The sequence below is a fragment of the Protopterus annectens genome, chromosome 17.part0, assembly GCF_019279795.1.
Source record: "Protopterus annectens isolate FY-2018-M chromosome 17.part0, PAN1.0, whole genome shotgun sequence".
NCBI classification, from domain to species: Eukaryota; Metazoa; Chordata; order Ceratodontiformes; family Protopteridae; genus Protopterus; species Protopterus annectens.
In genome coordinates, this window is record NC_056751.1 from 245,646,561 (window position 1) to 245,662,712 (window position 16,152).

Below are 16,152 nucleotides of genomic sequence, written 5' to 3' on the forward strand. Positions count from 1 at the left end.
GCGATGTGATTATCAAAGGAGAGACTACTGTCCACCTGTGTCCCAAGGTCTCTTATCACACTTTTGGTGTTAAGTAGACTACCGCCTATGTGGTAGTTCATGGGTACAGAGTTTTTACCAAAAGGGATGACAATGCACTTTTTGGCATTGAGCTCGAGGCCATGGCTTTGACACCAGGCATCTGTCTCAGTGAGGCCCTTTTGTAGGATGTCCACATCGTTAGGAGATTTGATTATGGCTCTAGTTTGCAGTCAGCTGCGGACTTTGTTAGCCAAAGACCTTCTGTGTTAGCCTGTACTTCAGAGAAGTAGATACCAAACAGGAGAGGACCTAGGACTGAACCCTGTGGTACTCCACTTGTCACTGGTCTGAAGTTGGATTTAGAGTCTGCTACTTTCACAGTGTGGGTTCGGTCAGTGAGCCAGTTGGCAACCCATCTTTTGACATAGGGATTTATACCTAGTTTAGTGAGTTTTCCATCATTCCAGAGTGGTGGATTGTGTCGAAAGCCTTGGCGAGATCTATATAGGCTACATACCACCTTACCCTCATCTACAGTTTTGGTGACCGCTTCAAAGAAGTCTATCAGGTTTAGGAGACATGATCTGCCTTTTACAAACCCGAACTGGGTAGGGTCCAGAGTTTGGAGATTACTAATGTCATTGTTTATAAGTTCCATGATGATATGCTCCATAGCCTTGCAGACCAGGCTTGTCAGGCTAATGGGGCGGTAGTTCCCGGGGTCCATGGTGGCTCCCCCTTTGTGGAATGGGATAACTGTTGCTGTGCGCCATTCAGAGGGCACAAAGCCTGAGATGAGGCTATGACTGAACATGGTACTGTGGGGTGCCAGTTCATTCTGTAGTTCTGTTGAACGCAGCCTGGGATGTTGTCAGGTCCCATGGATGTTGTGTTCTTGGCTTTGGAGAGTGTTTTTTTTTTTACCTGTGCAGCTGTAATTACAGGTACTTTGCATTCTTCCGGTATAGAGGTGGGCCCTTTAGGGGATGTGAGAGGGGTAAAGTTAGCACTGAACCTATCTGCCAGGATGGTGGCAATATCAGTTGGTTCTGCATATTTAGTGCCATTGTGCTGTAACTCAGAGCAGATCTGAGTGTTGCCATTGAGATTCTTGACATAGCTATAGAATGCTTTGTGGTTGTCTTTAGAATCAGTGGCAATTTTGTTTTCATAACTAGCTTTAGAGGATTTTATGAGGGATCTCAGCTTTTTACTGAGGCTGACCACGGAGTTCCTCCAATCATGGGATTTTACTCTTTTTTGCAACAGTTTCTTTCTTCTGTTGTAGAGTTTGTTTATAGCAGGGGACCACCAGATTGGCTTCCTTTTTTTGGAGAATAGCATCTTGGTTCCGTTAGGGATTGAACGATCATCGTGTAAATGCTTATAAAGTGCAATTGTATAGGATTCAGCAGTCGTACCTCTATTGTCCATCAGCATGGGTGTCGTGAGTTTGCCACTTCTGTCTGAAGAAGCGTGAAGTTGGCTTTGGAGAAATTTTTTACGGTGGTTTCCCTAATGGGGGGGTGGGGCTGGGATGTGGATGTCTAGGGTGATTTAACTGTGGTCAGATCTGACCAATGAGGAATTGACCTCTGGTGTGGAACACTGGCTGCCCATGTTGATAATGACCAGGTCAAGGATATTGCTGCCCCTGGTGGGGGTGTGGATAAGTTGATCCAAGAAATTGGAATTTATGAATTCCAGAAAACGTTGAGAGCAAGAGTTGGTACATGAGTAGTTTTCCCAGTTAATGGTGGGGTAGTTGAAATCGCCCATTATTAGGGTGTTAGGTTGTACCCTAGTATTTTCCAGTGTATCAAGAAATGAGGAGTGGGAATCCTGTGGCATAGTGGGGGATCTGTAGCAAGCTACAATTTGCTTTGCGGTCTTTCCCAGAGTTTGGGAAGCTTTTCCATCTCTTTCAACCTTCTGATTTAAAAGTCTGTGTTTGGACATGTTTCCTGCCTTTCCTGTTACTAGTCTAGTCCAGGTACAGATTTGCTGTATCCAGGACTCTCTGTAAGCTTCTGAGCCCCCCCAAGCCTTTCCGTGTTGGAGAGAAGCCTTCTAGCTTATCAGTGGGAGTGGTAAGCATCAGCTAGCCTATCTACCACAAGAGGAGTGGTCCCTGGCACAGGAATTGTAGCTATTGGCTGTTTGAGCAGTTTTTTCCATCTCTTTCAAGAGTCCTGTTTGAAAGCCGCACTTGCGTCGGTTTCCCACCTTTCCTATAACTAGCCTAGTCTGGTTACAGAGTTGCTGTATCCCGAATTGTTAGTAAGCTTCTGAGCCCCCCAAGCCTTTCTGTATTGGAGGGAAGCTTTCTAGCTTATCAGTGGGAGTGGTAAGCACTAGGTAGCCTATCCTCCAAGGGAAGAGTGAGTTTTGGCCCAGAAATTGTAGTTTATTTGGCTATTTGGGCAGTTTTCCATCTCTTTCAACTTGCTGGCTTAAAAGCCTACATTTGTACTTGTCCCCACCTTTCTTGTAACTAGTCAAGATCAGGTACAGATTTGCTGTATCCAGGACTCTTTGTAAGCTTCTGAGCCCCCCAAGCCTTTCTGTGTTGGAGGGAAGCCTTCTAGCTGATCAGCGGGGGAGTGGTAAGCATTAGGTAGCCTATCTACCACAAGAGGTGTAGTTCCTGGCCCAGAAATTGTAGCTATTGGTTGTTTGGGCAGTTTTTTTCCATCTCTTTCAACATTCTGGTTTAAAAGCCGCACTTGCGCTTGTTTCCCACCTTTCCTGTAACTAGCCTAGTCCAGATACAGATTTGCTGTATCCAGGACTTTTTGTAAGCTTCTGAGCCCCCCAAGCCTTTCTGTGTTGGAAGAAAGCCTTCTAGCTTATCAGTGGGAGTGGTAAGCACCAGGTAGCCTGTCTACCACGAGAGGAGAAGTTCTTGGCCCAGAAATTGTAGTTTATTGACTATTTGGACAGTTTGTCCATCTCTTTCAACTTTCTGGTTTAAAAGACCACATCTGCACTTGTTTCCCATCTTTCCTGTAACTAACCTACTGGGTAGCACTAGAAAGCCTTAAACTGATACAAACCTTCTAGCTTAGAGAGACTTTGGAGTGATTAAGTATCAGTTTTCTGTACTTTCTTGCTGTACTTAACTGTTTTCCGCCTAAACGCAGATTTTCCAGCATTTATTGTGATTTAAAAGCTTGTTTTTTCACATATTGTACTTATTTGACTGCCTGCACTTTTAAAAAGTTGTTTTTTGTTTAAATAATTTAACTGTTGTAGGCCACACACTAAAGTGTGATAGCCTTTTCTGATAATTTGGAGTCGTTTAAAGCTGTTTTAAGTGTATTTTTTTTACTGTTTTTGCCTTATCTTTTCAAAAAAACAAACAAAAATAAAATTCCTTCTTTCCCACCTTTCTAAGCTAGCGCTGAATTCAGGGCTGTGATACTAGTTTCTGAGTTGCCCATACCTTACTTGGAGAGAAGGAAGTTTCTCGTTTCACCTGTGAGAGAGGAGAGCTTTGAGCAACCTGTCCATCTGTGGAGGAGTGGTTCCAGCCCAGAAGTTAGTAGTTTATTGGCCATTTTGGGCTAATTTCCATCTCTTTCATTTCCCTACTATAAAAACATTGTTTGCATGGTTTTGTGCACCGGGCAGTGCTGGTTAGCTACAGTTGAATTATTCCCAGCTCCACTAAGTCTCCTCTTCAGTTTTTCCCTTGAAACTAGTCTAACTCTCAACCTAAGCACTCAAAAAGCATCTTACAGCCCAGCACTTGCTCAGACCTAATAGCAAGCACTAATATACCCTGACAATGACTGCCCAGCAGGGAAAGGCTCTTTATTCCCCCCTCACCAACCAAGCGACTAAGCAGCTCACCCTACTATTCAGGCATGACCAAAGGGCAACTTCAGGTGCACTCTCCAGTCCAGCTGGTGAATCTGGGTATCCTGAGGCAATGTTACAACTGCCTCATGTACACAGACAACCCTCTCCTCCTACCACAAAACACTAACATATGCAAGAGATGCAATTATACAGCCAAACTGGAAGCTAAGCTTAGCCCAAAATGGCCAATAAACTACTAACTCCTGGGCTGGAACCACTCCTCCAGAGACAGACAGGTTGCTCAAAGCTCCCCTCTCTCACAGATGAACAGAGAAACTTCCTTCTATCCAAGTAAGGTATGGGCAACTCAGTATCATAGCCCTGAATTCAGCACTAGCCTGAAAACTGGACTATACTAGCTTAGAAAGACCCAAGACTGGAACAGACAGTCAAGAGGAGAAGGTCAACACTTGCACCACACCACCAGCTGCACACAGACCTACTAAAATAGCACTGGCAAAAAATACACAAATACACAAAATCATACTCTGAGTCTCTAAATAGAAACCTGCAAAAGCATCAGAGACATCCAAAGCAGACACCCAAACAACCTGCACTTCCTGTCACAAACCAGGCAACACATAAAACACAATCAGTGTGCCACACAATCACAGCCCTTAAAGCGAAATAAAATACCTAACACACTAGTAATAGGTGACTCTACAGTCAGGCACACTGACTTCCCACTCACTAGGCTGGACAAGCAGAAGGTTACTGTTAGCTGCCTGTTGGCAGCCAGAATCCGCCACATAACACAAGCACTCAGGTCACTCCAGAACAAGTACAAATATGACTCTGTCATTGTTCATGTTGGTGTGAATGACGTGAGACGTACTTCCCTGGACTACATGAAAAGAGACATGGAAGAGCTCTCTGATCATGCAGCCCAGCCTGGTATGACCCTTAACCTGAGTAGCATCCTGCCCTCACCAAGAATGATACCTCAGTATAAAGAAAAAATTATCAATTTCAACAATTGGCTAAGATTCTGGTGTCATTCAAAAGGGATCCAGTGTCTGTCAGCCTGGGACGACATGCTCGACAAGTCGCGTTGTTTTGCAAGAGATGGCTTGCACCTGTCACCCCTAGGCTTTCGAATACTGGCCAAGAATCTTGCTGCTCCCATAGGGCCTTTTTTAGGCAAGGCTCAAAAGTCAAACCCACCTCCATAAACAGCACAATTAACAAAAAACTGAGGGTTATGCTACTCAATGCCAGGAGTTTAAATCTCAAAATACACGCGCTTGAAGCACTCCTCAGTATGGAGAATGTCGACATCTGTGCAGTAATTGAAACCTGGTTCAAGGCTCCAGAGAGCACCCCAGCACTACTAGGCTACAACTCATACCACATGTTTCAGCCACAGAACATGGATTGAAACACAAAAGGAGGGGGTGTATCCATATTCATCAAGGATACCTACACCTCCAGGTTAGTGGCTCAGCATGATACCTCTGAGATCATCCATGTGCAACTAACATCGGGCAAATCTGCAATATATTTTCACATTTGTTAATGCTAGGAGGCAAAAGGTATAGGTTTGACTACTTGTAGTGAAAATGCACCTAACCCTTGTTGACTATCAACTTGTAGATATAGTAGTGTCATATGGCTGCAATCTGAAGGCTGATGCTGTTAGTTCTAGCTGATTCAGCAACGTAAAGGTCTTTTTTAATTTGCTGACCACCAGCATCCTGCATCTTCAATACATCTTCTCAGTGGTACTGCGATTTCTGGCAAAGTAAGGCATGAACTTGGAGAGATACGGTCCCATGCTTAACAACATCTTTGACTTTGCCAAAGTTTGGATGAAGCCCATTTTCTGCCAATACAGGTCACATACTTCGATGAAGTGAAATATTGTGCACTTTTTCACTTAGACCTCATTTATCTACCATGTTCCTGCTATGAAGCACTATAAGCTAGGACATCAATTATATTGACTATTCCATCAAAACCTTCAGCTATAACTGCTACTGCCCTTTAGAACATCTCAGGAGTTTATAAGATCTAAAGAAGTAGCCTCAATAATAATTTCTAATGACCTATAGATGTATTGAAAGTAGGAATTCTGGAACTTTCATCAAGTTTAATCTGCCAAAACACTAGACTGGCATCAAGCACTGTGAAGAATAAATCATCTAAGGATGAGCTATGAAACTGTCAAACCATCCATTTTGTTTTTAAACAAAGTCACAGGTGAAATTGATATGGGATTGCCATAGACAGACTACCTGGAAAAGTTTACTTAGTCCCACACAGGAATTTCAAAGGTAAACTGGAAGGCATCGAGGTTGGACAAATATTGAGAAACTGGATAGTTGCATGTCTGAATGCTAGGAGAGAGAGGGACAAAGTCAAGAATTAGAAAATGACTAGTGGAGAACCACATAGGTCTTTTTCTTGATCTATACTCTTTAGTGTGTTTTATCTCAGACATATCTGAGGAAACAGAAAACCGAATCAGCTCTTTGTTGATATCACAAAGCACACCTCTCAACCTCTTAGAACACGAAATGTGGGCAAAACCATAATAAATAATGGGGGTTGAAGGCCCAAAATATGGAAATACTGCTCTTACTAACTTGGAAAGTTAATAGAATTACATGTTTTACATTAGCATAAATTTTCTGAAGGATATGAAATCAATAACTCAAATGTCTGCCATTACTTTATGACTTTAATCCTCAATTTTCCAATAATTTGTCAGAAAAACAATTTTGAGAAACAGACCAAAAATATGAGGCAAAAATCTGGATATTCTGCTAAAATCTGGACAGTTGAGGTCTGTCACAAAGACAGGTACAGCAGTAGGAGATGTGGAGATTTAATGCAAACAAGTGCAAAGTGCTATACTTAGGCCATCATAATCCTGGTGTGAACTATAAAAAATGGAGAGTGAGGCTGTTGGTAACAGAGCTGGAAGAGGATCTGGAGGTATGGATTACAAATGCATGGGACCAGCGGGGTGATGAGAGGGTAGTACTGTAACAGGTAAATGTAGCTACAGAGATATATTCCAGAAGGAAAGCAGTGACCTTTTTAATTCATAGTCCCCTTCCCTGGATTCCTGTTTTCAGGGCTGGGGGCCGTTGAAGTAAAGGAATCTAAAGATACTGGAAGAAATCCAGAACTAGTCTAAGAGAAAAATCCATTGGAAGCAGGGGGAGATATGACCAGAGGTTGAAAGCTAAGCCGGAGTCCTGAAGAGAGATTGAAGGCATGATATTGGCTCAAAAAAAAAAGTAATTTCATGGAGATGTGAAGGAGTCTTCCTGAGGAAAAAAAAAAAAAAAAGAATAGAGGAGGTACACAGCAGAATGGACTGACTTACTACTCCATGGAACTCCAACAGTACTTTTTGTCAGAAAGGATTGTAGGATCTAGGAATGGACTACCAGAATGGATGGTGGTGAGGGAGTCCACAAAAACTTCCAAGAAGGTATGAGGCAGGTGGAGAAAGGATAAGCAAAAAATAGGAATGGAAAGGGGTAGACTGTTAAATGCACTTAAAAGGACAGATTTTCACATTATAAAATGCTGCATTTAATACCAGACTATACAGTTCTGCATACATGTTACAGTCATGCACCCAGCACAAACTTGAGTGGGTGTAGTGTGCATAAAAATAAAGAATGCAAGCCATTTGTTCTGCATAGTTGCAATGCAAGCAAGCTCATCTAATGCAACCTATTTTTTTGTACAATTAATTAATGCTGATGACAGGCAGTGGCAGACTGAGACCTTCCTGTGAGATTGTGGGGGGCTGTCTCGCAGGCCCAATAAACAATCCAAGAGCCAGTAAACTTGGATGGTTGAACAATTCTTGAGGCAACTCAGTACAAAACTGTCCATTACTAAATCTCAGAGAGAATATTCCATTGTAAGGTACACAGACATGATTTTATTGGCAATCACACTGCGACAAACTAATAAGGGAGTAACTGTGATGTGGACTTGTCAACAAGTGAAGGAGCATAAGTTGCAGAGTGTTGTATAGGATATGAATGATGTTCTGAAAAACTATTGTCGGACTAACAAACAGGCTATAAAAAGCCATTACAATGGCAAAGAAGGTGGCATCAGAAAACACTACCAACTTCTGGAAGACAACTCAGAAGATGGCACAAAGAACCTCTATTAGATTGCAAGGCAGCAAAAAGATTGCAAAGACAGGTAGCTATTCATTAGGGATTACAGCAATAATCTGCATATTGGACCAGTGGACATCAAGGACAGATGGAAGATATAGCTCAAGAAGCTTCTGAATGAAGAAAACTGTACAGAAGCTGTGCTGTTGCTTGACCATCACTGAATGAGGAAGGAGAACCCACTGTGTACTAAGGAAGATGACATCCAGGAAAGCAGCAGGCTGGGATGAAGTCACTATAGGTATGAAGAAGATGTTGGAAGCTTTAAGAAAGAAATGGTTGTTGAGGATACTCATTGCAGTATTGAGAGAGAGAGAGAGAGATCCATATCCTAGATGACTGGAGAATATGGCAGTGTACAAGAATAAAAGGGATATTCAAAACTGCGGGTGATACAGAGGTATCAAACTCTTCACACTGCACAAAACTGCTGGAGAGGATGACTGAAAAAATGCATATAGAGAGTACAGAAAAAAAGATGGGAGATGGTTAGTTTGGATTCAGAGCATGATGCAGTGGAAATGACCCAGTGTTTGCTGTTGGGTAGATAGCATATAAAAACTTAGAGATGTTGGAAAAGTCCAACTAGCCTTTCCTAAACTTGGAGATAACGTATGACAAGATTGCAAGAAAGCTGATTTGAGCAGTCCTGCAATGGTTCAAAACCCTCAAAACATAAACAGTGCTTAAATTCACAGAGGGGTGCCCAGTTAGAGTGGCTATGAATCAGGGCTCATCTCTTGGCAAGGAAGTCGGTGGTTACATATCAGTAAAACTGCTGTATAGAAACATAGCAACAGTAATGGACAAGCAATCATGAGGACTTAAGATACTTAACTATATTCAGCTTTAAGCAGACATTTAAAAGTTCATGCCTAACTTTTCAAGCACGTAATAGTGTTCAACTCCCAAACTGAGCAGATCTGTTCATGACAATCCTAGTATAAATTTGGTCTACCCATCTAATCATCAAGACTAACCTTAACGGTAGTCAAAAGTGTTATTTTGTTTGATGTATAGGGGTAATTTATTCCATAGAATGAGAATATAGTGCGTCAGGAACATGTCCCTCCCACGAGTCTTTTGTGCAGATTTAGGTCCAGAAAGTAGGTCTTTGCAGAACATCTGGTTTTGCAACGAAAGAGAAGGTCAAATAGGATTGCGTCATTCATGGCTTAAAAAGCAAGACACAGGTCACCTCAGAGCAGCTTGCTGATTCCTGAGCATAATGAGAATTATAAAACTTGTGCTAATCTGTTGGGATAGTTGGAAGATTTAAAATATTTGATTTTCTTGATAAGGTATCTTTGTAACCTTTCTAACTGAGCAGTATGTTTTGATTTATACTTACCAAAAGGGACATTGTATTCAATAATGGGTCTGATAAGTGAAGTTAAATTGCAGAAATTTTTTTTCGATCTTAAAGAGATTCCCGTGGAAATTAAGCAGGTCAATGGGATGATTCTCGATTATGGTGGAAACATTACAATTAAATGAGTGAGAATTACCCATATAAACACCCAGGTCTGCTATGACCATGTGTGTCTGAGGGGGAGTACCATTTAAAACATACAAAGTGAGAACAGTTTTTTTTTTTTTTTTTTTTATTGAATGGTACTTGCAACTGTACTTTTTTACATTTAAATTGAGACAGTTTTCAGTACACCAGGTTTCTACATATTCCAGACCTTGCTGGAGCTGTTTAGTATCAGTCGATGAACGAACAGTGCTCAACTTGTTGACATCAACAAAACTGGCCAACCATACTCCTGGGATATTAGATTGTATGTCTGCGAAATAAATGCTTAACAGGGAAGGTTCTAACACGGATCTCTCTGGTAACCCACAAGCTACAGTTTTACACAGAGGATACAAGCAACTTTCACAACCTGGGATCTGGTGGATAGCAAATCTGCAACGCATTGAAGCTTATAGGGGCTTACAGTACCTGATTTTAATTTTAGCAATACCAGCATGGGGGATGGTATCAAATGTGTTGGCCAGATTGAGATAAGCAATATACACTGAGTGACCACAATCCACACCATCTGTAATCTTTTCAAAGCCACTTACAAGGTTCAGGGCAGGACCTGTTCCTCTCAAAACCAAATGGTTTGTGATTTAGATCCACTAAGTTGCCTGTGTCTAAATAAGTTATACTATGATGCACTCTGCAGCTTTGCATAAAAGGCTGATAAGACTGATAGGCCTATAATTTCCTGTATTTGTGTAGGTGCCACGTTTGTGTAGAAGAGCCACAGTGGCCATTCACGAGGCCTCCGGCACAAAACCTGTGTATAGGCAGAGGCTGAATAGTTTAAGTAGAGGCTCAGAGCGTCTATACTTGGCACAAATGAGAATGCAGTGTGGTATGCTGTCTGGTCCCATGGAAGTATCACCATTAGTCTGCCAGGGATTTGGTTTTAAAGGGAAAATTACATTTTCAGGGATATTGGGAACAATAATGGGGAAAGGTGGGGTAAAAGTTAGCACTAGATCTGTCTGCTGATATATTGGCCATATACTTGGCATTGGAATAGTTGATATCATTATAGGAGGAATTCAGTGCATTGATGGAGATTATTTCTTAATTTTCCAACATAAATGAAAAAAAAAATAGATTTGCGGTTTCCTTTGGTGTCTATAGTAATCTTAAGCTTGTATACTGGTTTATGTTTTTAGCAGTGCTCTTAAGTTCCTTGGTGGTATGTTTCAGTGTGTTTCTGAGATAAAGAGATCGGGGTTCTTGCAAGTTTTCATCAGTTTCATCTTTTGTTACACATTTTATTAGTACGGAAGTTCTACCAGGAATGTTTATTACTGAATTATCCCTGAATTTCCACACCAGGTAGATTGATTACTGGCACTGTAGTGCAGCATAAGGGGGGGGGGGGATGTTGCATTCCTGAGCGTGTTGCCCTTCAGTTGAAATGTTAAACCAAGGGCTCATCCATTTGAATTGGTGGTAGCTTAGGTGGATGTAAAAGTTGCCAACACCTACTGAAAACATTAGAGGAAGTGCTCCAATGCCCTGTCCAAATTTCCCATAGCAGTATAAGTGCCACCTCTGGTCTCCCCTGAGAATAGGCCAATACCCTAGTGATACTAACCCAATCAACAAAGGATTAATAGTAAACAAACAAACGCCATTAAATTTAGAGAAAACCGGTACCGACTTTTCTCTTTATTTTCTCCAAATGTTTTGGGTTTCAAATACCATGATGGGGACGGACCCCATTCCGAAACCAAAGTATAATTAAAGTTCATGAAATTAGTATTGTTTCAATCTTTGATGTCAGACAAAAGTGCTCTGCACAGTACCCCCAATGTGCCCAGTAATGACTCCTCCTGCAATTCATATGGAGTTACATGTATCAGTAACGTATCTAAATTTGATTTTAGATTTGTTTTATAAGACCTGTTGCTCCTACTACTATTGGAACTGTCAGGGTATCTTTCTTCCACATTGCTTTCATTTCTGCCTGCAAATCCTGATATTTTATGACTTTGTCTCTCTCTGTACGCAAGACACTGTAATCACTGGGTGTAGCTATCTGAATGATCAAATGGTACTTTTGTCTTCTTTTCATGGACCACTATATCTGGTTTTCTCCCATCTGTCTTTTGAACTGTTGGTAATGGATGAGCCCATGGAGTCTATATCACATGGTCAAAAGCTAATAGTGAACGACCACAACTTTGAAAACACTGGAACTCGAAGTTGGTATTGTGGGGTTACAATACAGTGTAGATAGGAGTATTTGCCCTTTCCTCACTGAAGTGCGATCTCAAGAGTTGGTGTATATATATTTAGCAGGGGGGTGGGTGCAGCCCCCCCAATTGCAACTTCGAGTTCCAGTGTTTTCGAAATTGGGGTCATTCGCTATTATTAGCTTTCTACCACGATATAGACCCAATCCCATATGATGTAGATTTCATCATTTTCTATGATGCTTTGTGGCTCATGTTTCCAGTGTTTTTCAGCTACTTCAGTATTATGTTTGCACAATCCCATGTGCAACAGTCTTTGCTCATTATTATGCCTTTAAGTATACAGTGCTTCTGCCATTAGTATATGACAACCAGCCATGAGGTGTGTGACTGCTTCCAGTTCTGTTTTACAAAACCTACATTTGTCTGTTTTTCGCACATGTTCAATGGACTTTATAAACCAACGTGTACATGGCCCATTGTTGTGGGCCACCAATATTAACCTTTCACCTTTTGGTTTGAATTCACCTCCCCTTAACCATTCCTGCGTTCGATCCTGATCGACATGAGGTTCTTTCCAGGAGTTTTCTATACTTTCAACTATGTTTATGCATTTTCTACATTTCTTGCATTCTCATCTGATCCTTCATCTTGTATTCTTTTTGTTTTTTGGCACATTCAGTTCCTGCCTGATTTTTATCTATCCCTGTTTTAATTTCCATTCCTGCTTGGATCCAATATGCTTCTGCTAGATTACACAAGGATATAATCTTAAATTTATTCTTCTCAAGTGTCAAAACTTTCACTATGTTTGGGTCTTGTGAGGTCAGCAGATCTGTGCAGTCCCATGATTGCAGATCTATACATGCAACCAGTTTCAAGGAGGCCCTTACCTCCTTCGTTTTGGTGAATGTATAATCTTGATATTCACTGAGTTTTTTAAATCATTTGATGAGCATGAAGCATCCTTCTTGTTTTCTTGTCTAATCTGTCCAACACCTTTTGGGGCCAATCACTCAAACTGTAAGTTAAGACAAGAAGAGCAAATTGGTTTATAGCTTGTATTTTGTTCCTAGATGTCAATGCTGTTTTCAGGATTAAGTCTTCTCAAATATTCCTTACAAAGTTTTATTAGCATTTGTTCATGTTTTATTGTTGACCCTTCATCAATTCCCAAATATTTACACACTCCCTCTTGCTCAAGTTCTTTTATATCACATTCTTGTCCCAAACTGATGTTTTCTTGGTGCTGCAGCTTTCCTGCTTTATGGTTGATTTTGCACATTTATCAAGACCAAATGACATTCTTGTTACCATCTGAAAACATTTTGAGAGTTGTGCCTTCAGTTCCTCATCTGATGAGTTATACAGTTTTAAATCATTGACAAACAGAAGGTGTTTCTATGCAGATGTTTAGGTGTTGGTAAAAGTCAGGAAAGAATCTGGCAGCCCTCTCAGCTAGGTCCATTTGAAGGGGATTGTTGGACATTTTCCCATGATCTTCTACAAGCTGAAGTAGTTTTACACTGGCGTAATTTCTAAAGACAATGTCATTTGGTGGTGAGATGCTACCACTAGGCCTGACTGAGAAGATGCTGACTTAATGTTAGACTTAATAAGGGAAAAGGAGATGTTGAGTGGAGTACAGGTAGAGGCTAGGTTAGCAAAGGCCTAGATAAAGGACATTAGAGCCTCTATTGTGTAGTACTTCTGTTTGCTCCAGCAAATTGACACTAACAAGGTCGAGGAAGTGCTGAGCATATTCTTTTTTGGAAGTATGCATGTAACAATTAATGTTTTGGGTAACTGAAATCCTCTAGCAAGTAAGGATTTGTTTTTAGATTTAAACAGTCAATGATGTTAAGGAAATCTCCATGATTTTCAGGGATATTGACTGGAATCTGTTGCTCGCAAGAAGTAATATTTGTATTTGTTAATGGTAATTTGGATCTCCAGGAACTCCAACTTGGGGTTTGGGGTAATTTTGAAATGAGGGGATGGTATTTCTAACAAATGCAGATAATCCCTCACAGTTGTCTAAAGGCCCTGAAGGAATGGTAGAGGCTAAACCCGGTTATCAAGAGAATGTTGATACTACAATGAAAGCATGTCTCAGTAACTACACAGATATGAATATGTTCAAGCTGCAGCAGGCCCTCAAGTTTAGTCATGTCTCTATTAAAACTAGGCACGGAGTAGAGCCACCATGATGTTGTCAGAACTGGAGTATGAAATTTTAACTTTGTTGTCAAAGAATGCTCAAGCGGGGGACTCTGCTTAAAAAATACTAACTAAAGGGGCAGCAAAGGCTTTATCCAGTATATGGAAGCCCTTTTATGAGAAGTGTAAGCCATTTGCATTCCAGGCTGAGAGATGCACTAGATTCCCTTAGTATGACACTAACTACTTAGCCAATTGTTAAGATACTTATCTTGTTTTGGAATCTAGGCATCATTCCTGGTGAAGGCAAGATGGTAAAGCTTATAGTCTTTCCTGCCTCTTAACACATGCACAGCAAGGTCCATCATATCTCTCTGCATGTCCCTGTGAGTGCAATGCCACAGATCATTCACCCCCCACGTCGGCATCGACTGGGTCATAGTCATATTTGTCTGGCTTACGTGTCCTTAAAGTCCTTGTAACATAACAGATCCTGGAACCAGACAAACCACTTAGTCACCTGGTTCTCATCCAGTATGGTCAGTGTGGAGTCTCTATGCCAAGCTATAGAGTCATCTATAACTAAACCTTTTCCCTGTGCAGAAATAGACAATGAACCTTATGGGCATTGGTCTGCTTTCCTAGTGACTCGGGTGAGCTGTGTGGATTTCAGTTTGTGTGTGTGGAGATGGCATAGACTTTGCATGCTGGAGGCTGGGCTCTGTTAGTTTGTTCTAGGATGCTTTGGCAATTCATTTTTTACAGTGTCTATAGAAGTTTTGGGCATAGCGGTGGGTTGTGATTTGTGGTGTTGTGAAGGTATGTTTACTAACAGTGGGTTAATGCAAGAGGTTTGCCTCCATGTTTCTTAAACATTTTTACATATTTTACAGGCTTTACTATCAACTGATGGAAGCAGTGAACAGTCCATATGTAAGGCAGTGGTTAAACTGCCTTAGGCCACCTAATGTGGTCACAGCACAGATGGAGTGAACGCAGAGTGTTGAGCCATGTTGCGAGAAGGTGGAGGGCTAGACATCATCAAAGTACTCTTGGATTAGAAGGAGACTATTGTATTCAACCCTGAAGATTTATGGTTGAAGTATTAAGAATATCACCATAACAGTACTTACTGAAAAAATATTAGGTCAGCAAAGAATGATGAACAATGGTGAGTCACCTATTTTCTACTACCTGGGTACTAGAGCTGACCTCCACAGCTGCAGGCACTAGGAATCAATGATCCTTTGCTCTTTCTTTCACCAGAAGCAAAATAGTAGCACTAATCCCAAGTTACTTCCTAAGGAGCAGTCTGTTCCAGATGTTGCTGGGTTCATTACACTTACTACAGGCTTCTTTTGGTTGATGCCATGCATTGCACATACAGCAGCTTGACAGAACAGAAAGCCAAGCTGCACAAAAGCCACTAAAAGGTTCGTACAAAACCATAACCAGATCAATCAGGTAAATCCAATACACAGACACTGCCCAGTCAGAGACTATCAGGATTCAAGGTCTTCCTGCTCCTTCTCTTGCCATGAGCAGATCAGTAGCATTAATCCCAAACTGGCTCCAAAGAAGCAGTCATCAGGCTTTCCCATCAGAGGTAATCTCCAGGAATGCTAGGAAGAAATGTCCCACAGCTCTCTCTCTCACCAGGAGCAAAACAGAAGCACTAATCCCAATCTGATTCCAGAGGAGCACTTGTTAGGCTCTACAGTGGTTGGTAGCCTTGTTCCATAAGTAACAGATTTTACAAGGAAGATGGGGAAAAAAGGGATTAATATTATTCTGTATTGCAGTATGTGAGTGGTATGATATGAAAACAGAGGTTACCCTCAAGATTTAACAATTGTAGCTACCAATGATTGCATCCTTTCATGTTTTGCATACCCTACATAAGATATCCTATTCTTAGCTTCTCCCACAAATTAAATTCCTTTGCAATCAGTGAATGAAAATGATTTTTTTTTCTAATTGACCATAGCCAAGAACTTCTAGAAGCCAATAAAAAATCTTTAAGTTAAAGAAATTTTAAAATAAAACAAACTGCAATAAAATAACAGCAAAAATCAAGAAACAGTTGAAGTATCCAAACATTAAATAAAGAAATCCAGTGTAGTCACATACCAGTAGTAGTACCACACAGCATTTGCTCTAACAGCCGCACACACATACACACAGCTCAACTGTCCAGATTTTACAGAATGTACAGAATTTCCTCCTAATATTTTTGGACTGTTTA